Below are 27,880 nucleotides of genomic sequence, written 5' to 3' on the forward strand. Positions count from 1 at the left end.
GGAAGAAATATGTCCAGAAATGGCAAGATCCTTTTAAAAGCTCCTACCCTTTGCATGATCATTATATTGAAAAATGCTAACAATTGGTATATACTGATGGAGAGAACAGCCCTAGGTACCATCTAATTAAATTAATTGACATTTACTTGTGTCGAGGTATAGAAGGAAGTCCCCACAACTTCACCAGTAGGCACAGAGATAGGGATGGCAATGTCTGAGTAAGGGAGGGTCACATCCGACCTTCTAGGAGCAAAAGAGTTTCTCTCTAGATTTACCATATATACATAAGGCTTATTTTCCTGAGTCAGATCCAGGCCTGCTCATAGCTTGGCTTCATGTCTTCTGAGACCACCTGATATAACAGCAGGGTACAATTCACATAAACAAAAGCATAAACAAAATCCTCAATTATCATCCTGCAACTCTATCGTCCCACGCAACTGGTATGAGTACGTTCTTGAACTCAGTGCTATGGAAACAGAATGGAGGCCACTTTGTGGAAATCTCTGAAAGTCAAGCAAATTAAGACTTTGGATGAGGTATTTTGCCGCACTGTTCAATATCATAGCCATTAGCCACAGAAGGTTATTTAATGTTAAATTAATTAAAATGAAAAAAATTAATTAAAATGAAATTAAACTTAAAAAATCCAGTTTCTCAGTTGTGCTATCCACATTTTAGGTGCTCAGTAGTCATACGTGGTGATTGGTTACCATGTCAGACAGTGCAGATATAAAGTGTTTCATCATCACAGAACATTATGTTGGATAGTGCTTGTAGGTCTTCTCATGATCTGCTTGGTCCAGGTATTATGATTCTAGCAATCTTTCCTGTGAGAATAATCAGGGGCACAAAAATATTTATGTATACTAGTAATAAAACATTGGAAAGCACTGAAATGTCCAATAACAGAGAGAAGGTTATATACAGTATGGTGCCTCCATTGGAGGAAGTATTGTGCATTCAGTTAGGGGAGTATTATTCATCCATAAAATCATATTTTGAAGATTTTTTAGTGAACCATGAAAATGGTCTTAATATAGACTAATGAAAAAAAAAAAGAAGAAAAAATTCTGTTAAAATATCTTGAAAAAGTTGTTTAATAGGATCCTAATTACTAAAAGAAATTAGAATACAAAAAAAAAACCCAAAAGAAAATACTCTCAAAATATCAACAGTAGCTATCTCTAGATGGTACAATATTACAAATTACTATTATGTTCTTTATATATTTATCAATCTTTCAAAATTTCTACTCTTATTTTATAATAAGAAAAAGTATTTTTTTAAAGAAAAAGTATTTTTAAAAACAAAGGAAAGGGCTCCTGCACATATTAAGCACTCAATAAATGGTAGTTGAATAAAAGATTCATGAAGACTTGAAAGACTAAGTGAACAAAGTCAAATTTTCTTTAGTTTACTTTTTCCCTAAATTCATCTTACCCCCTTCCTCATTCCAGCACTTCCTCATAGGAAGGAAAAGGATATGGAGTAAATTGGGAAAATTGAAAAAAACCCCACAAATTTTCATGTTAAATTGGAGTGGGACTTTGCCATTTCTTTAAAATTTATACTAATCATTTTCGAGATTTCTTATAAGCCTGTTTTCAACCTAGAAAATAATAAATATACTATTTCTACCCCTTTTGACTTCTTAAAATATGATCCTTTTGATGAACCTGGTTGGAGGCTTGACTGCCACCCCCTTCTTGGATAGAATTCTGACTCATTTATTTAACAAATATTTATTGAGAGCCTCTAACTTATCTGGTTGTGTTCACGTTTCCTCTATACCTCCTCCCATCTTTTATACCTCTTGGGAAGTAACTAAGATCTTTAGTAAAAGCTACATTTATACCTCTTTCTTTATTTCACTTGGGGTCCTCAGAGAGGTAAAGTAGCTTTGACTGTTTTTCCAGTGCTGAATTAACAGAGCTTTAAAAATTCTTGTGGCTTATTAGGGCTCATTAGATTGTGCAGAACACAGCACAAAGTACAAAGAAAGCCTAGAATTTTCACAAATCTGTTCTTAAGTTAAAAAATAAAGCTGGTGCAAACGACCGTGTTAGATTAATGGTTCCAAAGATAAAAACCTTTTAAGTATCTGAGTGGTTCCAGCCAAACATCCGTTTGCTCTCCAGGACTGAGCTTATTCAACAGCTTAGATCTTTCTCCATGTTGTCCTTCTTTTGATTCTGTACAGGGACTTTGGTAAGGGAATAAAGAAAGAATTAGAAGATGAATTTTTAGACATCATGAAGAGTTGAGAGTAGAGAATTCTAATGTAGTTTGATTCCCAAACTAAAGATTGATCTGGTTTTCTTACTCTCTTGTCCTTAGATAAGCATAGTGCACTGACATGTCCAACCCTTTGATAATACATGTTTATAAAAACCCAAACAGAGACCATCAACTCATTTTATTATTATATTCAACAAACACTAAAAGTATTTCTTTAGAAGCAACCAGAGTCATATGCCCAGATTTATGTGTAAGGATGTTGGTTATGACGTTAATTTAATATGGAAAAATATTAAATGGTTATATAAATTATGTTACATCAACACACTGGGATGCTTTACAATTATGATAAATTAAGTTGCAAATCGGATCAAGATGGCAGGCCAAACATATATACCTCTCCTTCCTCAGGCTTCTAAAATCTAGAAATGAGATTAGAGTTTTTTGTGAATTAATCTGAGATTAATTCTACCACAGTCTTTTGAAAACAGGAAGAAAGCCACGAAAGACAGAAAGCTGATGAGATCTAACTGATAAATAAATGCATATAATCTTCACAGACTTTCCAAAAATCCCTGTTAATGATGCACTTCAATATCCTATAATTGATATATGGATCTGAGAGTGATGGTTCCCCAAAACTTTGGAAATAAGATTATGAGTTGAGTGTTAAAAAATTCATGCCCAATGAAAGAGTATCAGACTATGGGATGGAACTAAGACCTTGTCTGAATATTTGTGACTGAAGAGTTTTGAAAACACTGAGATTCAAATTAGGGCAGTTTGGATATATTTTTAGAGAAAAATAATAGCAGCTCCCATCATATTTCATCATTAGAAAGAGATAGAGAGTATGTTACAGAGAGTATATTACAAAGAGTATATAACTAGAGAGCAATATTTACCACCAACCAAAGAAAAGAAAGAACAAATGGGTTAGACATTTGCTATGTTTATCCAGCACTATTCAGAGAGAAGATGGGGGCTACGGGAAGCAAGTGGTTTGTCAGGTTTCACAGGATCTCCTGCATTTAAAATTTTTCAAGACCTTCCACCTTTCTCTCACTTGGCAACATTCTGATGATTTTGGCTTCTCAGGCAGTCTGGTACTATGAAGGCTATGACCATCATGGCTGACAAAAATCTTCTCTTCCCTCTTTCCTCCCTTCCTTTTCTTTTAAAGAATAGCTTTATTGAAATATAATTCATATACCATATAATTCATCCATTTAAAGTATACGATTCAAAGAAATTTTAGTATATTGACAGAGTTGTACAGTCTTCACCACAATCTCATTTTAGAACATTTCCATCATCGTAAAAAGAAACCTGGTGCTCATTTACAGTCACTCCTTATTCCCACCCCCGGTTCTAGGCAACCACTAACCTACTTTCTGTCTCTATAGATTTGCCTCTTCTGAATATTTTGTACAGATGGAATCACACCATATGTGTTCTTTTGTGTCTGGCTTCTTCCACTGAGCATAATGTTTTTGAGGTTCATCCATGTTTTAGTATGTATTAGTATTTTGTTCCTTTTTATTGTCAAATAGCATTCCACTGTATGGTTATACCACATTTTGGTATATTTGTCAGTTCACAGACATTTGAGTTATTTCAACTTTTTGAATAATTTGCATAAGGAGGGGGAGCTGCAGGCCGAGAGAGAACCAGGCTCCCCACTGAGCAAGGAGCTCGATGTGGGGCTTGATCCTAGGACCCTAGGATCATGACCTGAGCCAAAGGTAGACACTTGACTGACTGTGCCACCCAGGTGCCCCATGGTTTGATAACTCTTATAAAGGAGTAGGGCAAACACAGGAACTGAGACCAGGTACATGGAAGTGATAAGGATAAGAGAGAAGAGTGAAATTAAGATCAACTCAGGAAAAGAGAAAAGAGAAAATTCTAAAAAAAAAAAAAAAAAAAAGAATAAGAAGAAAAAAAAGAAAGAAAGAAAAAGAAAATGAGATGAGCTATTCTTATCTTCTCCTGTAAGTTTGAATTGGGGACACTGAGAGGTTAAGTGTCACCTTTGGAGAGCTGAATAGTGAAGTGAACTTAGGAAGTGAGGCCACTATACCAGGCTGTGAGTAAGAAGACTAAGAAGAGGAAGCCAGGGGAGTGTGAAGGGACAGAACCAGATGTTGAGAAAATCTGAGGTAACACCAGACCTTGAGAGAAAGAAACAACCTCAGTCTCTGATGGGTCTCTGCTTCCCACTCATAGTGTTAGAGAAGAAGGGCTTTTTCCCTACTCCTGATTTCTGTAATGAGGCATTTTTCTTAATATGATCTTAGCCTCTCTCCATACCCAGGAGGTGAGTTATTTATCTACCTGGTAAGTTTGGGAAGCATAACTGAGCTTGCTTGGCTTCTTCTTCTGCCTAGAAGCAAGCTGCCCATAGGGAATAAGGATTCAGCTTTGGGGCACCTCGGTGGCTCAGCGGTTGAGTGTCTGCCTTTGGCTCAGGTCATGATCCCAGGGTCCTTGGATCAAGTCCTGCATCAGACTCCCTGCAGGGAGCCTGCTTCTCCCTCTGCCTATGTCTCTGCCTCTCTTTCTGTGTCTCTCATGAATAAATAAATAAAACCTTAAAAAAGAAAAAAAGGATTCAGTTCAGCTTTGACTCTTCTCATGGGAAAATTGTTCTGCTAATTCAGCAAGCTTGAAATGAGGTAGTGCCATAGACTGATGTTTGTGTCCCTGCTTCTCTCCCCACATTCAAATGCTGAAACCTAATCTCCAATGTGAAGGTATTAGAAGGGGGGGCATTTGGGAGGTGATTAAACAGTTTCACCAAAAGAAAAGTCCCTTGCCATTTTTGTGGTGGACTATGCTTTTCCTTTCTCATGGTCAACCAAACGCAGTCTTTCCATTTCACAGGGACACTGGGTACTTACCATGTACTGGGCATTGCAATAGGTGTGAGGTCTCATCTCCCAGAGGCCTTAAGGTGGAGTGGAAGAAATTCTGGCTTACGAGTCAGAAAATGTGAATTCTTGTCCTGGTTCAGCTGTTCATAGACCAGGTTACCTTGGCCCAGTCACTTGGTATTTTACCCTATTTTATCTCAGTGCCTTATTTGGGTGCTTGGCTCTAATGATGGAGAGGGACATTTGAATTCCAGGCAGAGGTCTTCTGTGCTTTTAATACTTTATTTCTAAAAACAATTTTTTTAATTGCAAACTCCTTATGTGTCAGGCACAAATACTTATAATTCTGGCATAGCGCTTACTATAGTGTATGATAACTTGTCTCTTTATTCATTTGTAAGCTCCAACACCTGGCATGCTGTCTGGCCCAGAGTAAGCAAGCAGTTAAGACATATTTGGTGAAAGAATAAATGGATCTCACTAGTAAATGGGATCATAGCAAACACTGCTAGTGCCCTGGCCAATGTTCCGGGCATTCACCTCCCCATTTAGGTTGCTTGCTGAAGACGCTTGTGATTCTGAGGTCTTTTTCTGGCCTTGGGAGAATACTGACCTCCGGATCAGGGAAAGCTAGAAGTGTGAGTTAATGTCCTCTGAATTGCTCTCCATCAAGGCTGCATGGGGGAGCTGGTTAAGCCTCAGCTTCTTCAGACTCTGGTTATCCAATTAAGTCTCTATACTTTCTCTTAGTCTACCAGGTGGTAGAGCTCCAGTTTTCCACAGTAGTAGTTACTTGTCTGTGGCTTGATACCACACCTTTTATTGGCTTCCTTCCCCTCCCTTTCTCCCTCTGCTTGCACTTCTAGGGTCACCTCTTAAATAAATGATATGCACTTAACTCCCTACCTCAGGGTTTGCTTCTGGGAGAACGTAAACTTTGCCCAACTTGAAAGATTGTTGTGATAATCAAATGAAAAACACATGTAAAACTTCTGTGGTCTCAAAATATAAGTGGTATTACTACTGGGATGAGTTGTGCTCAAGCAGAACTGTGATAGGTTGAATAACGGCCTCCAAAGATTTCCAGATCCTAGTTTCTGAACTTGTGAATGTTACCTTATATGGCAAAAGGCCTTTGAGGGTGTGATTAATTCTGGATTGTGAGATGGGAAGATTAACGTGGGTTAATCTGATGGGCTCTAAATGTAATCATAAAAGTTATTATAAGAAGGAGGCAGGGGTGTTGAGTGGATCAGTTGGTTAAGGGTCTGCTTTCAGCTCAGGTCAGGATCTCGGGGTTCTGGAATCGAGCTGTGCATTGGGCTCCCTGCTCAGCAGGGAGCTTGCTTCCTTCTTCTTTTCCCTCTGCCCCTTCCCCTGCTTGTGCTCTCTCTCTTTTTCTCAAATAAATAAATAAAATCTTAAAAAAAAAAAAAAAGAGGCAGAGGGAGCTGCGACAGAATAAGGCAATGTAACCCAGGGCAGATGCTATACTGCTGGCTTTGAAGATGGAGGAAGGGGCCAAGTACCAAGGAATGCAAATGCAAAGAACGAAGCTTTAGAGCTAGAAAAGGCAAGAAAATGATTCTTCCCTAAAAGCACTGCCTCACCAACACTTAAGTTTTGGACCAGTGATTTTTGACTTCTGACCTTCATAACTGTAAGGGCATAAATGTGTGCCATGTTAAACTAGAACAAACAATCCTAAAATTTTTATGGAACCACAAAAGACCTCAAATAGCCAAAGCAATCTCAAAAAAGAAAGACAAAATTGAAGGTATCATAATTCCATATTTTAAGTTATATTACAAAATGGCAATAATTAAAACAGTATGGTACTGGCATAAAAACAGATCAATGGAATAGAATGGAAAACCTAGAAATAAACCCACAATTATATGGTTAATTAATCTTTGACAAAGGAAGAATGATTACACAGTGGAAAAAAGATAGTCTTTTCAACTAATGCTGCTGGGAAAACTGGATAGCCACAAGGTAAAGAATGAAACGAGACCACTTTCTTACATCATATATAAAAATGAACTAAAAATGGATTAAAGACCTAAATGTGAGACCTGAAACCATAAAAAATCCTAGAAGAGAGTACAGGCAGTAATCTTTCTAACATCAGCTATAGCAACATTTTTCTAGATATGTCTCCTGAGGGAAGAGAAACAAAAGCAAAAATAAAGTATTGGGACAACATCAAAATAAAAAGTTTCTATACAGTGAAGGAAGCAATCAACAAAATTAAAAGGCAGTCTACAGAATGGGAGAAGATATTTGCAAATGACACATCTGATAAAGGTTTAGTATTCAAACTATATAATGAACTAGTGCAGTTCAATACCCCAAAAACAATTAATCCAATTAAAAAATGGGCAGAAGACATGAATAGACATTTCTCTGAAGAAGACATTCAGATGGCCAAAAGACTTAAGAAAAGATGCTCAACATTGCTTATCATCAGAGAAATGCAAATCTAAATTACAGTAAGATACCAGCTCACACAAGACTGGCTAAAATCAACACACAAAAAATAAGTGTTGGCGAGGATGTGAAGAAAGGGAAACCCGGGGATCCCTGGGTGGCGCAGTGGTTTGGCGCCTGCCTTTGGCCCGGGGCGCGATCCTGGAGACCCGGGATCGAGTCCCATGTCGGGCTCCCGGTGCATGGAGCCTGCTTCTCCCTCTGCCTGTGTCTCTGCCTCTCTCTCTCTCTCTGTGTGACTATCATAAATAAAGAAAAAAAAAATATTTAAAAAAAAAAAAAAGAAAGGGAAACCCTCATACACTGTTGGTAGGAATGCAAATTGGGGCAGCCACTGTGAAAAAAAGTCTGGAGATTCCTCAAAAAGTTAAAAATAGAACTATCTATGATCCAGTAATCACACTACTGGGCATTTACCCCCCAAATACAAAAACACTAATTCAAAAGTATATATGCACCCCTATGTTTGTTGAAGCATTATTTACAATGGCTAAGATATGGAAGGAGCTCGTGTCCATTGAACGATGAACGGATAAACAAGAGGTGATATGTTTATATACGTTATACATGTATGCAAATACATTATATATATATGTGTGTGTGTATATATGTATACATAATGGGATATTTTTCAGCCATAAAAAAGAATGACACCTTTCCATTTGCAACAACATGGATAGAGCTAGAGACTATAATGCTAAGCAAAATAAGTCAGTCAGAGAAAGACAAACTATATGACCTCATTCATATGTGGAATTTGAGAAACAAATAAGCAAAGGAAAAAAAAGAGACAAACCAAGAAACAGACTCCTACCTATAGAGAACAAACTGATGATTACCAGAGGGGAGGTGAGTGGGAGAGTAGGTGAAATGGAGGATGATGATTAAAAAGTATACTTACCATGATGAAAAAAAAATGAAATTTTAAAAAAGTATGCTGTTTTAAGTCACCAAGTGCATGACAATTTGTCACAGGAGCCATAAGAAACTAATACGAGGGTTCTGCTTTTTGCCCTTATTGCATTTCAGCAAGTGGCTGTGGGGTGAAGGTGTAGCCATGATTCCTACCAATCTCCAAAGAATTCTGCTTTCTTTGACCTCCTGCCCTCAAATAAAGTAAGACCAATTTGTACTGTCTTCAACATCTTGAAGACTAGTCCTTAGCCACAGACTCGTGAGGAATTTCTACTGTGTTTTAAGTACAACAGAAAGAAAGAGTCAGGGTTTTTAGGGGCTAATGGAAGTAAATCAACAAGCACTAAAATGAAATCATAAATACACATTGAGAAAGCTGAGTAGAGAAATTCTAAAGGCTAGCCCCAGTTTCCTGCTGTTATTAAAATTAACTTTAATAATCAACTGTGTTCCTTCTCATGTCAGGACTTGTATCCCAAAACCAGCAATAGGATCTTTATTGTGGTTGTGGGCTGCATGTTTTCCTCTCATTTTCACCTCAAACCATGTAGAGAGTGCCTATGAATTTCACTTGTATGACTACCCTTTTCTTTTAGTTTCTGTATACAATATACGGAGAAATACTGCTTTATGTTTCTTAGTGTCCAAAGTTGGACATTTTCAAAATTAAATGACATTTTTGAGAAAATGGGAAAATTTGAATATTGATTGATAAAGAATTTTTGTTGACTTTGTTAGGTATAATAGGCATTATGGCTATGTAGGAAAATATCCATATTTTTTAGAACTATATAAAAGATGATATAATAGGAAGAAAGGAAAAAGAGGAGAGGAGAAGAAATGGAAAGAGGGAGAAAAGAGTCAAGAAGAGAGAAGAGAGAAAGGAAGAGAGGAAAGAGGGAAAGAAGGAAGGGACAAATAAATTGAGTAAGTCAAATCTTGATTGTCATTAAATTTAGGTGATAAGTATATGAATGTTCATTGAATTATTGTATGTATTTAAAAATATTTTATAAGATTTTCTGTAGAGAATTAAATGGCTCAAAACAGTATTTTAAAAAAGATTTTATTTATTTATTCACGAGAGACACAGAAAGAGAGGCAGAGACATAGGCAGAGGGAGAAGCAGGCTCCCTGCAGGGACCCTGATGCGGGACTCAATCACCACCTGAGGCAAAGGCAGATGCTCAACCACTGAGCCACGCAGGTGCCCAAAAGAATCTTTTTTTTTTTTTTTTAGATTTATTTATTTATTCATGAGAGACAGAGACAGAGAGAGAGAGAAAGGGAGAGAGAGAGAGAGAGGTAGAGACATAGGCAGAGGGAGAAGCAGGCTCCTCTGCCTGGCAGAGGCAGCCACCCAACTGCTGAGCCACCCAGGCATCCCCCGAAAGATTCTTTAAAAGTATTTCAGTGGGTAGCAGCTTCAGAAAAATGATTACCCACACAGACTCTAGAGTCAACTGGATTTCAATCTGGACTTCTCAATTTTTCATGGCAATTAACTTGGGCATGTTATTCAACCTCTCTATTCTGAGTTTCCTTTTAGAGTAAAATGGATATAATAATACTATCCACCTCAAAGGATTGTTGAAAATAATCAACATTATAATACTCCTGAAGCACTGGGAATGGCATCTGGCACAGAGTACTATAAATGTTTATTATTATTTTTGGTCTTGTCTATTACACTAGCAACAGTTCTCAACTGGGGGAAATTTTGACCCCCAAGAGATATATGGAAATATTTAGAGGCATTTTTGGTTGTCACAACCAGACGGTGCTACTGACATCTAATGGGTAGAGGTCAGGGAAGCTACGAAATATCCTATTCCACGTAGGACAGCCCTCCACAATGTAGAATCATCTGGACCAAAATGTCAATAGTGCCAAAGTTGAAAAACCTGCACTAGTATTTGTAATACTAGGACATTGTAAAAATATTAGAAAATACTGATAAGCAAAATAAGGAATAATAATATTTCAAATTTCACCATGCAGAAATAATCAGTATCCCAAACTGGAAATTTACCAAAAGAAAATGATGTTTTTATCAAAACTAAGATGCATTATAAAGAAAAAGCACCTTTATCTCACTGCTTCCAGGGGTAACCTCTCCTCATTTCTTCAAAGCTATCACCATTTACAGAAAGTTGTTCATCCTCTTTAGATTTCTGGTAAACGTACCATTTGGCATTTGACTTGGCTGCTAGCTTCTATTGGAATAAGCTGGATGAAAAGCAAGAAAACTATTTGAAGTCATTAATGATTAACCTCAGAAATCTTGTAGGACCCCACTGTGACACCATTTTGGGGGGAGAAATTTGGCAGATTATGTCAAAAACATTTAAAAAGTCCAACTTCTTTGATTTGACAATTCCATTTATAAGGATTTATCCTAAAGAAATAATCATAAAAGTGGGCAAAGGTGTATGTATAATTGGTCACTGCTGTATGTTTTTAATTGTGAACAATGGGAAGGACCTAAATTGGAAACAACAAAGGAAGATTGGTGATTACATCCCAGTATACCTGTGCAGTAAAATACCATGCAGTCGCTAGAAAGAACAATGTTCATCTCTGTGTACTTACATGGAAAGACATCCATATGTATTTGGTGAAAGATAACCCAGAAGGGGTCTAGAAGAGCTGGTATGTTAATGGATATGATGTGAAGGATATGGGTGATTCCCAGTAGAAATTACTGGAAGGGGCTGGGACTCTCCAGGAGCAGGATCAGAAGACATGCTGGTCCCTGAGTCTCCTGGCACTCTACGGAGAAGTGTGCTTGGGCCAGGGTGCAGCTGGATGCACCTGTGGACTATTATATAGCAGAAAGACCTCACTCTGTTATTCTCCTTTTTAATGGACCAAAGGGAGTGCCTTTGTCACTGGGTGACGAGTACTTTGCATTCAGGTGCAGAATGGTCTATGCTTTTTGGCAGCTCTTTATAGAGCTCTATGAAACACCTGGAGTCTTTGGGGCCGCTGGTTCTGGGGGAAGTTGGTTTGGGCACAGCACCTCCTGCTGCAGGGAGTTTCAATGATTGGTCCTGGGTAGCTCAAGGCCAGCAGCAGGAAAGAATCCTGAGGATCAGCAGGTCTACCTTCTGCTCTCACTCATCTAAGTGGTTGGCTTTTTTAGTCTTAAAGTAAGAGATTATGCCAGATGATCTCTAAGGACACTTTGAGCTCTGAGTATTTTAAGATCCTAGCATTTTAATCACTGTCAGTGGTAATTTCTGTTGTTACAAATGACTTGTAATTTCCCCTGGGGTATCATTAGCTATGCTGGCGAGGTTCACTTGCAGTAATATTATCCGTCCACTGGGGAGGCTCATCTCAGACAACACTTTCCTTTTTTTTTTTTTTGTAAAGATTTTAAAAGTTTATTTATTCATGAGAGACACACAGAGAAAGGCAGAGACACAGGCAGAGGAAGAAGCAGGCTCCATGCAGGGAGCCCGATGTGGGACTCCATCCCAGGACTCCAGAATCATGCCCTGAGCCGGAGGCAGGCGCTAAACTGCTGAGCCACCCAGGCATCCCAGACAACACTTTCCTATTCTTCTCCCACCTCTTTTTCTTCCAGGTTTTCTCTCTGCCTCTCAGGAGGTTTATATGGCTTAATTAATTCAGATCAGCCAAGTGCTTTTGAGACTCTGAGAGTAAAGTCAATGTCTCACTATGAGTAATAATAGCCCAATGGGAGCTCTTATCATTCACAGCATTATTAACAGAAGATGTTAGTCTTGCTGCTCATATAACTTGAAGCCTATTAATTCCATTATGCAACATCTGTTCCTTGGAGTAAAAGGCAACCCAGGAGAACCCACCTGAGCCCCTGAGTCTTTTGTATAAATACTCCAGGGATTTGAAAATGTACTTGAGGCTGAATGGGGGCATTGGGGGAAATAACATTCCTTAGAGGTATGAAATGAAGTTTTTTTGGAGAATTCATACTCTAGTTGGAGGGATTTTTTTTTTCAGACTTTCTTTGAGCCTTGGGGAAAATGCCTTTCTCCAATATCTCTTTCCAATCTCTCACCGGATGGTGACAGTAAGTCACTGAGGCCCCTTAGGGTTAGGCAATTTAACCATCACCAGCTCCAACCATCCCAAGAGCGCACCCACCAAGATGGGTTTGAGGGAGGTTAAAATCATAGGTTTGGGGATAACCTGTTCTGCTATTCAGGAACTCTGTAGCCTTGGGCAGGTTGCAGATTTTAGACCTTCCTTTTTTTTTTTTTTTACATCAGTAAATGTAGATAATAGTATCTAATCCCCAGGTGTCATGAGGATTAGGTGTGATATTAAATAGTCAATACATGTGAAGCTCTTAGGAAAGTGCTGGACCATAGCAGGCTCTACGCAGGCATCTGCTGTGATCATGTGAATGCCTCATGCAGACTGGCAATAGAGATAACTATTGTTTATTGGGTGCTTTTGATGAACTAGGTTCTGTGCTTAAGCACTTTACATATATCTCATTTAATCCTCCCAACAACCCTGTGAAGTAGCACTATTATGGTCCCATTTTAGAGATGAGGAAACTGGGGCATGGGGAGATTAAGTAACTTGTACAAAGTTGTACAGTGGAAAAGTTGGGTACCAAGGCCCAAGTTCTAAACTTATTAGGTTATACAGTACTTGCCTTTCCCTCCTCCGCTATAACTTCCCATAGGTCTTAGAATTAACTTCCTCCAATTATAAATCAGAAGAAGGAGCATTTGTAGATGACCTAAAGAAAAAGTCCACACTGCCAAATTCTTGGTATCTTGTGATTCAAAACAGAGAGGCTACAAGACACCTCAATTCATCACTCTCTGTCCCCTCTGCCCCTTTCCCTCTCTGACTGACAGTTCCCATTTGAACACCAAAATCGAGGGCTTGGCAAATACTATTCATGTCTGAGAACTAATTCAAGTGGTTCTGATTTAATTTTTATCAGAGTCTATTCTGAAAAGCCTGGGATACCTTGTGCTCCAGAAATTAACTTCTGGTAGCTATGATGAAAAGAACAAGAATGATAAAGTGAAGCCACTCAAGGGAAGTGTAGGGATTACTGGAATCCCTCATTTTGTGGGAGGCGTCATTCTTATTTTTACCCCCATAAAGTTTTAAGGATTCCAAAAGCATAGAAAAATAGAATAAGAAAATGTGCATCGATCATGGTTTTGCTACTATGCTGAGAAGCCACTGTGGCATGGAGATTTATTTACCGCCAGCTTTTCAACAGCTCTGATACATAGTTGGGATCTTTCTTTTCTTTTCTTTTTTTTTTAAGATTTTATTTTACTTATTTGACAGAGAAAGAGAATAAGCAGGGAGAGTGGAAGGCAGAGAGGGAGAAGCAGACTTCCCGCTAAGCAGGGAACTCAACGCAGGACTCGATCCCAGTACCCTAGGATCACGACCTGAGCTGAAGGCAGATGCTTAACTGACTGAGCCACACAGGCGCCTCCATAATTGGGATCTTTATAATAAACATATATACTTCCCTGATTTTCATTTAATAATATAACACAAACATTGCATTGTAAATTATTTGCATATATACAAATGTAAATTTTAATGCCTGCATAATTTTATATCATGTGGAATTTCTATTTAAAGAAGAATAAAGTAAGCCCTATGTTAACTACCCGTCAGTTTAGAAATAGAACATCGCCAATATGCTAGATGCTCTCTTTGTGCTCCTCCCTAATTGGATTCCTCGTTCCTCCTGAAAAGTAACCACCATTTTTGAGAAAATCATTCTCTTACTTCACCAATGGCAGTGGGCCATTGCATTGGTGACCCCCCAATGAAAAACAGCTTCCTTTATTCTGTGCTTGTGTAGACTCTTCCCACAATGACTTCAGGGTCTGTCCATATCACTTGTTGGGACATCAGTGGGACAATAATAAGCATTATGTAAACATTGAGATAGGTTCTTTTGGGACACTGAAACCAACCAAGGTGCTATAGTTAGGTGCCCACTGCCCCACCCCAACCCAGGAGTCAAGCTGTCCTGGCCAGCCCCCAGATAAGAGTCACCCCAGGTGGGGATCCAGGCAATGTGGAGCAGATGTGAGCCATGTGGTAAGCTCTGTGTAAATCCCTGATCCACAGAATTATGAGTAAGTAGAATCATTGGTGTTTTAGGTCACCAAGTTTTTACATGGTTTATTATGGCAGCAATAAGTAACTGAAATACTACCTCTGTATGTATATCTAAATAATGTTTTATTTAGTTTTGTCTATTTTTGAACTCCATGTAAAATAGTAACATACTAGATAGTTTCTTCGGTGACTTGGTTTTTTGGTTAACATCCAGTTTAAGAGACATATTTATGTTGTTTAGTGTGGTTGAAGTTCATTTATTTTCTTTGATGAGGAGTGCTCCACAATTATTTATTCATTCTACTGCTCATTTGGGCTGTTTTGAGTGTGGGGTTATTAGAACCCAAGTTACTGTGGACATTCTTGTACACATCTCCTGGAGTCCATGTGCAAGTGTTTCCCTAGGTTGTATTCTTAGGGGTAGAATTGCTGGGTTGAAATATATGTGCCTAGTCAACTTTATTAGGCATTGTTTGACTGTTTCCAGAAGTGGTCTTTTATTTCCTACTGGCAGTAAGTGAGAGTTCCTACTCTTCCTCATCCTTGTCAATATTTGGTATCATAAGGCTTACAAATATTTTTTACCTGGTAAGTGTGTTTTGATATCACATCATGGTTTTAGTGAGTTTTCCTTATGATTAATGAGTCCTTTTTTATATTTATTGGACATTTAGATATCCTCTTTTCTAAAGTGCCAGATTAAGTATTTTGCTCATTTTTCTATTTAGTGGTTTTTCTTTTACTTATTAGCTGTTTTTTTTTTTATAGACTTTGGATATAGGTTGTTCAATGGTTATTTGTGTTGCAAACATTTTCTGCTATTTTCACTATCTTATATGATGTCTTTTGGGGCATTTAATTTTAATAATGTCAGCAAACTCGTCAGTATTTTATTTTATGGTTAGTGCTTTTTGTGTCTTGTTCAAGAAATTCTTTTCTATCCTCAAATCATGAGATATCTATGTTTTCTTTTCAAAGTATTCTTTTAAGTGACTTTGACACCTAGAGTCTTAATATGCCTGGAATTTATTTTATATGTGGTAAGAAATAGGGATTCAATTTCACGTTGTCTCCTCTCTGGATACTAAATTATCCCAGCACCACTTATTTTCCACCTTAATCCCACTTTTATCATATATCAATTATCCATATATATTGCTGCTTCTGGGCTCTTTGTTAATTCCACTGGTGATGTCTATTTTTGCTCGATATATTTTGATATCTGGCAGAGCAAATTTATTCACCTTAATCTTCTTTAAGAGTGTCTTGGCTATTTATTGCATTTCTACATGAATTGAGCATCACCTTATCAAGTCCTACAAAATACATATAGAATTTTTAAACAGAATTGCATTAAATCTATCAATCAACTTGAGAAATTTACATAATAACATACAGTCTTTCAATACATGAACATTCTATGTTTCTCCATTTATTTAGATACTTTTGATATATTTTAATTAAGTTTGTATAGTTTTCTCTATTAAAGTCTCACACATTTTTGCTAGGTACTTTAAAATCCTATTGTAAATGCTGCTTAGTTTTTTTCTGTTTCTTTGAATGTATCAAACACACTTGACATTGACATCTATGAACTGATTTTGTATCTTAAGTTTGTTAATATCTCTTGATAGAGATAAATTAAAAAATTTATAGAATTGTTTGAATTTCTATGATACAATTATGTGTCATATAATGTAAATAATGAAAATTTTGTATTTCTTTGCCCAATACTTTTTAAAAAATCTTTATAATAATAATAGCAGCATTTATCGAGGACTTTCTAGGTGCCAGAAATACTTTGCCCAATACTTGTAATTTTGATTTCTTTTCCTTGCTTTTCTGTACTGGCTAGAACCTTCAGTATAATGTCAAATAGCTGTTGTAATTGCTGACATTCTTGTCCTCTTATTCTAATCACAAAAGGTGTGCATTAAATAGTTCACATGTGAAAAAAATTTTTGCTATAGTTATTTTTACAAGTAAGTTTTTCACATCAATATAATATCCTTCTATTCTTATTTTGCAAAGAGTATTTTTTATAAATAAAATGATGTTGATTTTCTCAAATGCCTTTTTTGTGCATCTATTGAAATGCTTATATGATATTTCCCACTTTATTAATGTGATGTTATTTTAATTGATTATCTTTTTTCTTAAGATTTTATTTATTTATCTGAGAGAGAGCAAACAAGAGAGCACAAGCAGGGGGAGCTGCCAAGGGAGAGAGAGAAGCTCTCCCCACTGAGCAGGGAGCCCAATGCAGGACTTGATTCTAGGGCTCAGGGTCATGACCTGAGCAGAAAACAGATGCTTAACCAACTAAGCCATCCAGGTGCCCCTATTTTAATTGATTTTCTAATGACAAATCAATTTCATATTCCTGGATTAAATGTAACCTGCTGGATTTAGTTTGCTAATATTTATTTAAATCGCTTGCATATATGTCCATAAGTTATATTAGCCAGAAATTTTTTTTTGGATTGTTCTTCTCAGGTTTCAGAACCATGGTTATATTAGCCTTATATGTTCTGAAAAACTTTGGGTATGATGGCATTATTGGCTTTACCGAAAGGATAGCAAAACTTGCCAGTAAGGCTAATAGACCTTGGATTTGAGAATGAGAGATTTTTGACTTCTGATATAGTATCTTAAAGGTTACAGGACATGTAATCTTTTGAGTTAGTTTGCTAAGTTATATTTTTCAAGGAGTTGTCTATTTGATATGAAATTTCAAATCTACTGGCATAATATAGTTAAAAATATATTCCTATTACCTTTCCCAGATCTGCAACATCATTAGTTATGTGCCCCTTTTCATTACTGATATTGCTTGTTTGTGCCTTCTTGTTTTTTATCTTAATCATCTTATCAAAGCTTATCAGTGTTATTTATCTTTTCTAAGAACCAATGTTTTTCTTGGCTCATATTCTCCAATGCATTTTTCCCCTATCTCATTAATTTCTGTTGTTATCTTTCTGTTTTCCTTTTTTCTACTTTCTTAATTTTAGATGGACATCTGGGTTTGAACTACTTAGGTTCTGTAGTGCCTCAAACAAGGCAGTTGTGAACTTTTTTCTCAGATTCTTTCTTAGGTTTGTGCTTGATTCTTCCCTTTTGTTTAGAAGGGCATAGAGTTTGTGTCTCTCTGCACATAGTTGTAAAAAGAATTTGCATCTGGAGTCTCCTTTTGTATTTTCTGGCCACTGGCCAAAACACTGATGCTACGTGAATGATCTTTCCCTCCATCTTCTGTACATACAATTTCCTCAGTTGCAGCTTGTCCTTTGCACTTCAGCAACCCATCAGAGTATCACTAGTCTGACCACTACAAAAATGACTCCTCCAGTGCATGGTACACTAGAGAAGAAGGCTTTGTGTGTGCATATTAGGAATGATCTACAAAAGGAAAGATTGAGCAGCTCTCTTCATTTCTGGGCAACACTCATCCATAAGGATCATGTGAACTGTCCACACCAAACATTTTTCCTCTGCCTTCTCACAGAAACACAGAACGGCTATGGAGTCTTCTCACCTTTGTACTACACTTCCTGCATGTGACTAAAAATTAATCTTAGGAATTTAAAACATTTTGAAATATTACTCGAGAATATATGTATGGGGCTTATGCGCGCGCACACACACACACACACACACACACACACACACACATGCCTGTGCTTATGGCTGGGGCCTGGGTTACGTGATAGAATTGTCACATTTCTCTTAGCTTAAGTTCCCAGCCAGAAACCAGGGAAAAGTCGTCCTGGAAGTCTGCATCCCATTTGCAAATTTTCTCAACCTGATGCTACAGAAAAGTGTTTAGGAACAAAAGGCCCAATCATCAGTTGATGTGATGGTCAGAGCTCTGTCCACAGAATCCCATTGTCCCTCAATCTCTCAGAGGTTCCTCTGGAGCACTGAATCTGTGCGAACAGTTTTTGAAGCAGGGCCTTCTTGTTCCAGAATCTGATAGATCTTGGCACAAAGACTTTCCCACATGTGCTATCCCTAATCTCTCCAATGTTCTGTAATTCTGGAAACAGGAGAGGTTAATTTAATAGGAGACATTTCGAAATAAGAAAAAGAAAGTTTCCTTGCAGAAACTCTCAGAGGATTCAGATCAGTTCTATGAGGTTAGAGATTCAGTCACTTGTGTTAAAATTATACGCTTATACGCTTCAATTAAGAGGTTGACATATTCCTTTACTGGCCTCAACTTCACAAACACATGAATAGTGTGATTTTCTCCATTCATCTCATGTGGTTCTCGGGGAAAGGAGATGTGTTCCAGGATCCACGGGTCCCAGGAACATCCAGCAGCATCAGCAGATGCCACCTATACCAGCCATATGGCACTTGTTTTTCAAAACCATTGCCTCAAATTGAAACTCAACAAATATTTCTTAGGGACCTACATTGTGCTTGGTTTTGGCACTGCAGAAGCAAGCAGAACATAGTTCCTGCCCTTAGGGAAACCACAGTGTAGGGAGAGAGATGGAAATGTCAACAGATAACTGCCACTGGATATGGAAAGTGCTAGAAAGAGGTTAAGTACAGAATACTGTGAGAAAAGAGTGACTGAGTGGGAGTCTCTTCTGTGTGTTCCTATAGGCCCACTTTTAGCTCTTCTTTGCCCCCCTCTTTGCCCTGGGAGGCTGACCTGCATAATCTGTATCAATAAACTCCCTTGTCTTCCAGCCTCTGGTTGAATTGGTCCATTACAGGCAGCAGTGGATGACAAGGTTGGGCAAGGAGAATGAATGGGGTTATTTATTCCCCTGGCTTCCTCCCTACAGTGTGGTTTTGGGCCAACTGCATCCTTCCAACAAAAGTCACAGCTCCACTCAGGGCCACTCTCTGCTCAAGACTCTTTCTCACCAGTTCCAACAACCACTCCTCTCAGCCTGTCATGCCTCTGGAAGTAACAGTTCTACTCTTAGAACCCTGTGTACTGCCCTAGCCCTTGTATTTCCCCTATAAATTGCTCATCCCTGAGTAAATAGTCCTTTATTAAGTCTTTGTCAGATCATCTTTATTCGAGTGTGTCATTATTTCTTACTGGGTCCCTGGCTAATATTATATCTAATCTTGTTGGGATGGGATAGTATGGTGACCCAACCAGGAGACCTCACAAAGAAAGTGATGTTGAGGTTAGGGTTTAAAAGCTAAATAGAATTTTGTCTAATGTTAAGTTAGCTTTAATTTCTTCAATCAAAAGGCAGTAGTTAATACATCCCAGGCACAATCTCTCCATACTGTAAGTTTTACTCCTCATCAGTGATTCTCCACTTCGTAAGAAGGACTCTTATAAACAAACAAACAAACAAACAATATTCCCCAGGAACAATGGTAGTTATCCTTTTGGTGTTTGTTTGTTTGAAACAGTTTTTTAAAGATTTTATTTATTTATTCATGAGAGACACAAAGAGAGAGGCAGAGACATAGGCAGAGGAAGAAGCAGGCTCCATGCAGGGAGCCCGATGCCGGACTCAATCCTGGGACCACAGGATCACACCCTGAGCTGAAGGCAGATGCTCAACCACTGAGCCACCCAGGCATCCCAGAAACTGTTTTATAATGAGTAACACTTAACTTTAAAACGAATTAGGATTTAATTAATCCCAGTAGCACTATGTAAATGTAAAAATAGTACACATTTATGTGAAATACTTTTTATTCAGTCTGCAGATGATGCTTGGCTCATGTATGGATTTGAGAACCATTTGAAAAAATTCTGTGCCTTCTCTCTGAGGGGACCATGGCCAAGCTTGGGAACCACAGATCTAGGCAGAGTCTGTATACCCCTCTTCTCTGCTACTGCACACCTTCCTGTGCACAGGCACCCAAATCATCAAATGTTAAAGCTAGAAGGAGAATATACAATTTACTGAATTTTATATTTTATTTTATAGGCAAGGAAATCATCAAATGTTAAAGCTAGAAGGAGAACATACAATTTACTGAATTTTATATTTTATTTTATAGGCAAGGAAATGAGGGTGAAATTACAGTCTCAAGATTTCACATAGCTAGTTAGTGGCTGAGTCAACAGTAAAACTTGGGTTCTCTGCCTCCCAGTCTAGAGCTTTTTCTGTTACTAAAAATTAAAAACCGTCATTCTCTTATGGTAACATTTTGTGCCAAAATTTTGATCTCTCCGTGTCCTCCAGATTGAGCAGATGGGAAACATTTCCTTTCTCTCCTCACCCTCCCACTCCCTGCTCATTCTAAGGCAGCAAGTCCTGAAATGGCACGGCATCTGCTCCTAGCCAGGACCAAGTCCTACACCATGGGAACAGTGGGCATAACTCGGTTTAACCCACTTCAGATTAAGGGCAAAAGTGGCCATCTACTCTCTACTGCCAACCCCAAAGACCATAGGGATTTAAGTTAGCTGTGGGCATAACAGACAGGTGTGGGGACTGAAAATGGAGGGAGCTCCTGGGTATGAGGCCAACTGGCTAGCCTGAAAAGCTCTAGAAAAGACCACAAGTAGGGATCCCTGGGTGACTCAGTGGTTGAGTGTCTGCCTTCAGCTGAAGGCATGATCCTCAGGTCTGGGGATTGAATCCCACATTGGGCTCCCTTCAAAGAGCCTGCTTCTCCCTCTGCCTACGTCTCTGCCTCTCTCTGTGTGTCTCTCATAAATAAATAAAATCTTTAAAAATAAAAAAATAAAAGACCACAAGTAGACTTGTGTTAACAACCATCCTATGTCTGCATGGCATTTCACACCTCAAGTATACATGCTCATTTCCATGATCCTACCTGTGACCTGTGAAGTACACATATTGTGTTCCTGAGTCATAGGAAAAATAATGGCATCTGGCCAGAACTCAGATCTGCTATCTCCTTATCATTCATAGGCTACCACTGCTTCAGAGTCCATGGGACACCTTAGGGGTTTGAAGGTGGAAATTTGCCCATCAGAGATAAGAACATTTGCTTTTACATTTTCATTCCTAAGAGCAGAAAACTGAGATTTGACCAGTCAGTGGTTCGCATCCTAGGCCAGGAGGGTTCTAGACAGATAATAAGCAACTTAGAGAACAGAGGGGTCTTTACAGTGAAAAGATCCAGATTTTTCTCTGCAGAGGCATCTACATTTGAAAAATGTTATAACACATTGAAAAACAAATAGCTCTAGAATCCTAGGAAATCCTCCTATCTTCGAATGTTCTAAGTGTGAAAGGAACATGGTCATATGGAAGTAGTAGTGGATGTTTGTTGTTTTATCTGCCAAGAGTTACTTTAGACATACAATTTAAATGAGATCTGTTGTATTTTTATAGTTCTCAGTCCTCTGGTCACTGCTCAATGGTCAGAACTAGACATTTGATCCAAGTTGAGCCAATCATACTATCTATAACTGCCTACCCTACTGGTATTTCTGGGAATGGGCACTTGACCCAAGCTGGGTCAGTCAGAACTCTTTCCTGGAATTGTTTTTTGGGTCATGTATTGTGACAAAGCTGGGTCACGTAAGCTTGGATGCTGCTAACAGTCATGTTTTCAGGGACTTGGAGAAGACTAAGAGAAGAAAACTGACCTACAGAGAGAGGCTGACATGTCGTAGCAGCAGTCTATTCCTGGTTTTGGTTGACTTTCAGGCTAGGAATTTCAATAGTTCACTTCTATAAGTTAAAAAAAAAAAATCCATTTGTCATTTGCAACCAAATTCTATTGTGGTATAAAAGCCTTAATTTCTTGAAAATAAGCCTCACATCTTATTCATCTTAAACTCTCCATTGTCTAGTGCCACCCCATGATTTTTTCTGAGTAGTCTCAGAGGAATATATTTTTATTATTTTTTTCAGAGGGATATATTTTAAAGTATAGATTTAGTCTCTTATTCCAGGCCCCAAATATATGTTGAATGTCTATATCCAGATCTATAAAGTAAAAAACACATAGTTAAATCTCCTAGAGATTTTAGTATAATTCCAGGAAACATTTTGTGTTTAAGAAATGTTTTCAGCATTCTAGATCTGGAATGGCTATTGAGCAGGCAGGATAAACTCTGAATAGGATCCAAGTTAAGAGAAAAGTTGAGAGATAGTCCCAGAAAACTAGGATCCTAAAGTTCTTCCAGACCTAGGAGGCAAGGAGATCATGACATTTATAAAGGAACCAAATCTAAGGGTTAGAGCTCACCTAGTCCTTTAGCAGAGAAAAGTTTAGGGGAAACTGGAGAAGTAGAAACCACTATCCAAATAGCCAGCTCCTGAGTTTAAGTTCCTCTTTGGCCTCTTCTCACATACATTGGTTTCCTTCCTTCCTTCATACCTATAATGTGTCAGGTGCTATCCCAGTGCTGCCACCATTACTCCCTGGCTCCCCCTTTTTATCCCCAGATGAGATTCCTTGAGGTTCCAGTTAGATTGTCTCAATGTGGCATGGTGTCTAGGGAGGGCATGCAGTCATTTTGTAGTGGAGGAGGTGGGAACTGGGTGGGGAAGAGGTGAATCTGTCCAAAGGCAGTAGGAGCCCGGTTACCAGCTGAGTCCTAGACTAGGCCAGGAGCCTCAGAAGGTAGACTGGTCAGAGCAAGGCAAGAAATATGAGACTTTATAACATTTTGAAACTTTCAAGGACCTAAAAATACTGTTTCTACCCTTAGCCTTGTTCTCTAGAGTGCATCTTTATTCAGGAAACAGTCTGTGGAAATCTGCTTGTTTAGTTTGCCCTTTGTATGTGAATTTGCTAATTTTCAGTGGACTCACAATTCCACAGCTTAATCTTATTCAGTGATGTCCAAATATGTAAAAAAGAAGAGAGATTTATGTGCAGTATATTTTCTACAACAAATATCTAAAAGCCTGTCCAAAAGGAGATGTCCAAAGAGTTTCAAGTGGATACACAGTAATAAGCAAAATATTTATTATCTAAGTTGTGAAAATATAACATAGTTTATTTATAACCTTTACCTGTTTCCTTTACAAAGGAAACATGGGGACATAATGGACTCCCATCATGATAGTCCTGTGTTGGCTATCATGTCTGACAGCCCTAAAGAAAAACTTCAGTCTTATGGGTAGTTTTCCCTAAATTTAGACTGCAGTTCTAGAAATGAGCTTCATTCAAGTGCTAAAGAGGTCTATGGCATTATTATGGTTATGTTATTTAGTGGCAGAAAAAGAAATATTATAATAGAAAAATACTTATTGGCTTTAAATCAAGCATTTAGACCCTAGGTATAGAGAACCATTTTCTGGGACAAGACCTTAGCAGTATTATGTTAAATTAAGTATTTAATAAGTTAGAGAGGGAAAGCGAGAGGGAGACGGACATTGAGAGAACGAGAGGGAAGGAGAGAAAATGGCATCCACGGTACCTACAGCCAAGCTGCAGCCCAGCAGGGCTACAGTGCATACACCGCCCAGCCAACTCAAGGATATGCACAGACCACCCAGGCATATGGGCAGCAGAGCTATGGAACCTATGGACGGCCCACTGATGTCAGCTATACCCAGGCTCAGACCACTGCGACCTATGGGCAGACCGCCTATGCAACTTCTTATGGACAGCCTCCCGCTGGTTATACTACTCCAACTGCCCCTCCAGGCATACAGTCAGCCTGTCCAGGGGTACGGCACTGGTGCTTATGATACCACCACTGCTACGGTCACTACCACCCAGGCCGCCTATGCAGCTCAGTCTGCATATGGCACTCAACCTGCTTACCCAGCCTATGGGCAGCAGCCAGCAGCCACCGCACCTGCAAGACCACAGGATGGTAACAAACCCGCTGAGACTAGTCAACCTGAATCTAGCACAGGGGGTTACAACCAGCCCAGCCTAGGATATGGACAGAGTAACTACAGTTATCCCCAGGTACCTGGGAGCTACCCCATGTAGCCAGTCACAGCACCACCATCTTATCCTCCTACCAGCAACTCCTCTACACAGCCGACTAGTTATGATCAGAGCAGTTACTCTCAGCAGAACACCTATGGGCAGCCGAGCAGCTATGGACAGCAGAGTAGCTATGGTCAACAAAGCAGCTATGGGCAGCAGCCGCCCACTAGTTATCCCTCCCAAACTGGATCCTACAGCCAGGCTCCAGGTCAATATAGCCAACAGAGCAGCAGCTACGGGCAGCAGAATTCATTCCGACAGGACCACCCCAGTAGCATGGGTATTTATGGGCAGGAGTCTGGAGGATTTTCCAGACCAGCAGAGAACCGGAGCATGAGTGGCCTTGATAACCGGGGCAGGGGAAGAGGGGGATTTGATCGTGGAGGCATGAGCAGAGGTGGGCGGGGAGGAGGACGGGTGGAATGGGCGCTGGAGAGCGAGGTGGCTTCAATAAGCCTGGTGGACCCATGGATGAAGGACCAGATCTTGATCTAGGCCCACCTGTAGATCCAGATGAAGACGCTGACAACAGTGCAATTTATGTGCAAGGCTTAAATGACAATGTGACTCTAGATGATCTGGCTGACTTCTTTAAGCAGTGTGGAGTTGTTAAGATGAACAAGAGAACCGGACAACCCATGATCCATATCTACTTGGACAAGGAAACAGGAAAGCCCAAAGGTGATGCTACAGTATCCTATGAAGACCCACCAACTGCCAAGGCTGCTGTGGAGTGGTTTGATGGGAAAGATTTTCAAGGAAGCAAACTTAAGGTTTCTCTTGCTCGGAAGAAACCTCCAATGAACAGCATGCGGGGTGGTATGCCTCCCCGTGAGGGCAGAGGGATGCCACCACCACTCCGTGGACTCCCCAGGAGGTCCTGGGGGCCCCATGGGTCGCATGGGAGGCCGTGGAGGAGACCGAGGTGGCTTTCCCCCAAGAGGACCCCGGGGTTCCCGAGGGAACCCATCTGGAGGAGGAAACGTCCAGCACTGAGCTGGGGACTGGCAGTGCCCCAATCCAGGGTGTGGAAACCAGAACTTCGCCTGGAGAACAGAATGCAACCAGTGTAAGGCCCCAAGCCTGAAGGCTTCCTTCCACCACCCTTCCCGCCCCCGGGCGGTGACCGTGGCAGAGGCGGCCCTGGAGGCATGTGGGGAGGAAGAGGTGGCCTCATGGACCGCGGTGGTCCCGGTGGGATGTTCAGAGGTGGCCGCGGTGGAGACAGAGGGGGCTTCCGTGGTGGCCGGGGCATGGACCGAGGTGGCTTTGGCGGAGGAAGACGAGGCGGTCCTGGTGGGCCCCCTGGACCTTTGATGGAACAGATGGGAGGAAGAAGAGGCGGGCGTGGAGGACCTGGAAAAATGGACAAAGGCGAGCACCATCAGGAGCGCAGGGACCGGCCCTACTAGACGCAGAGACCCCGCAGAGCTGCATTGACTACCAGATTTATTTTTTAAACCAGAAAATGTTTTAAATTTATAATTCCATATTTATAATGTTGGCCACAACATTATGATTATTCCTTGTCTGTACTTTAGTATTTTTCACCATTTGTGAAGAAACATTAAAACAAGTTAAATGGTAGTGTGCCGAGTTTTTTTTCCTTCTTTTAAAGATGGTTGTTTAACTAAAGACTAAACAATGGGAACCCCTTGTGAGCATGCTCAGTATCATTGTGGAGAACCAAGAGGGCCTCTAACTGTAACAATGTTCATGGTTGTGATGTTTTGTTTTTTTTTAAATAAAATTCCAAATGTTTATAAACAAAAAAAAAGTATTTAATAAGTTAGATATTTAATATAGGTAATTGTTAAGTTTATTTTATTTAATACAAATAAAAATTTTTTAAAGATTTTATTGATTTATTTGACAGACCCACACAAGCAGGGGGCATGGCAGGCAGGGGGGGAGAGAGAAGCAGACTCCCTGCTGAGCAGGGAGCCTGATGTAGGGCTTGATCTCAGGATCCTTGGATCATGACCTGAGCTGACTGAGGTCACCCTGGTACCCCACAAATTTGTATTTAATACAAATTAAGTATCTGTAGATACTCTACAGCAGTGGTCCTTAACTCTTGGGGTCATATGTCCCTTTGAAGACATTTACACACATTCACCCAATTTTACATACATATTTGGCGCAATAACAGCTGTGATCGTGCTGACCTTTCTGGGCTGCTTGGAACCATTCTAGCACATGGCAGTGGGACAGGGTGTGGTGCCAAGATCGAGAGCCTGGTGAGGTTGGGGTGAGGAGGCTTCCTGTGGACTGGCTTGGATTGATTTGAGCTTTTAAAGGCCCTGGGTGGAAGCACTCGGACTGAAGTGGCAGCTGTTTCTCTGCATCATAGCCCTTGGGGAGTGGGGCCTAAGTGCTTCATCTGCAGAACCCGGGGTCTCCGGGAGGGTGGACCGTGGTTGATACCAGCCCCAAGATGCTAACACACCTCTGAGGTGATACTGTCCCTTGGGTCTGGGTACAATCATTGGAATTGCCTGGAGCAAGTTTAAATACTTGTCACGAAAGCTTCTGAGCTTCATCACTTTGTATCCAGCTGCATCCAGGCCTGAGGCGGTAGCCACTTGACACCAGGAGCCACTTAGTGCCCCTTTGGATCTTGAGCAAGGAAGCAAGGCTTGGGGGAGGAGGGGGTTGGGAGCTGATACTGAGTGCCTGCAGCATCTACTCTGTCTTCACTATTCAGAACTTGTAACTAAAATATTTAAAGAAACTGATTTTAAATGCAAATTAAAGGGCAAATGTTCTCAAAAAAAAAAAAAAAAAAAAAAAAAAAAAAAAAAAAAAAAAACCAGTCCTGAATTTCAGGACTTCATGGGTCTGTAGAACTCCTGCCATACTTTAAGTCAAGAATCTTTGCTCTACAGGATCCTACAGTTTGAAACACTTGTGAACTGTATTGTAAAAGACTTAATTTGGGATTCTGGTATTGGTAGACTAGTGTATTACCAACCAAATTTCCCATTAAAAAATTAGACACCTGAATAAAAAAAGAAGTATTTGAAGGCTTTGGAGAGATATATGAAAATAGGACTGGATACAAGGGAAATCACTGAGGCAAGCCTGCTATTCTAAACTGATTTTACCTTCAAGGCATTTCTTGTTGATTCTCAAGCAGCCAGGACACAGAGCTTGAGAAACCAAGCATCAAGTGACTTGTAAGAGGCAGAGAATTTGAGCAGAGCTTTCCTTAGTTTCTCATGGTGGTGGTGGGGTGGACATAGGAATTTAGAGCTACAGAGACTGCAATAACTCAAGAGGCCAAAATTCTGCAGAGAAGTGAGGCCATCTGAACAACTTCTCCCCTTTGAGGCATTCATTGATTAGAAAGTGGTAGGGTTGCTCAATAGAGGTTTCTCATAGCACTGGGG

The 27,880-nt window shown here is 39.7% G+C and overlaps 1 pseudogene; it reads left to right on the forward strand.

The window, feature by feature from the left end:
- Window positions 1-482: 482 nt before the first annotated feature.
- LOC112927559 (RNA-binding protein EWS pseudogene) lies at window positions 483-26,238 on the forward strand (annotated as a pseudogene).
- Window positions 26,239-27,880: the final 1,642 nt, after the last annotated feature.

The sequence above is a fragment of the Vulpes vulpes genome, chromosome 12 (genome assembly GCF_048418805.1).
Source record: "Vulpes vulpes isolate BD-2025 chromosome 12, VulVul3, whole genome shotgun sequence".
NCBI lineage: Eukaryota > Metazoa > Chordata > Mammalia > Carnivora > Canidae > Vulpes > Vulpes vulpes.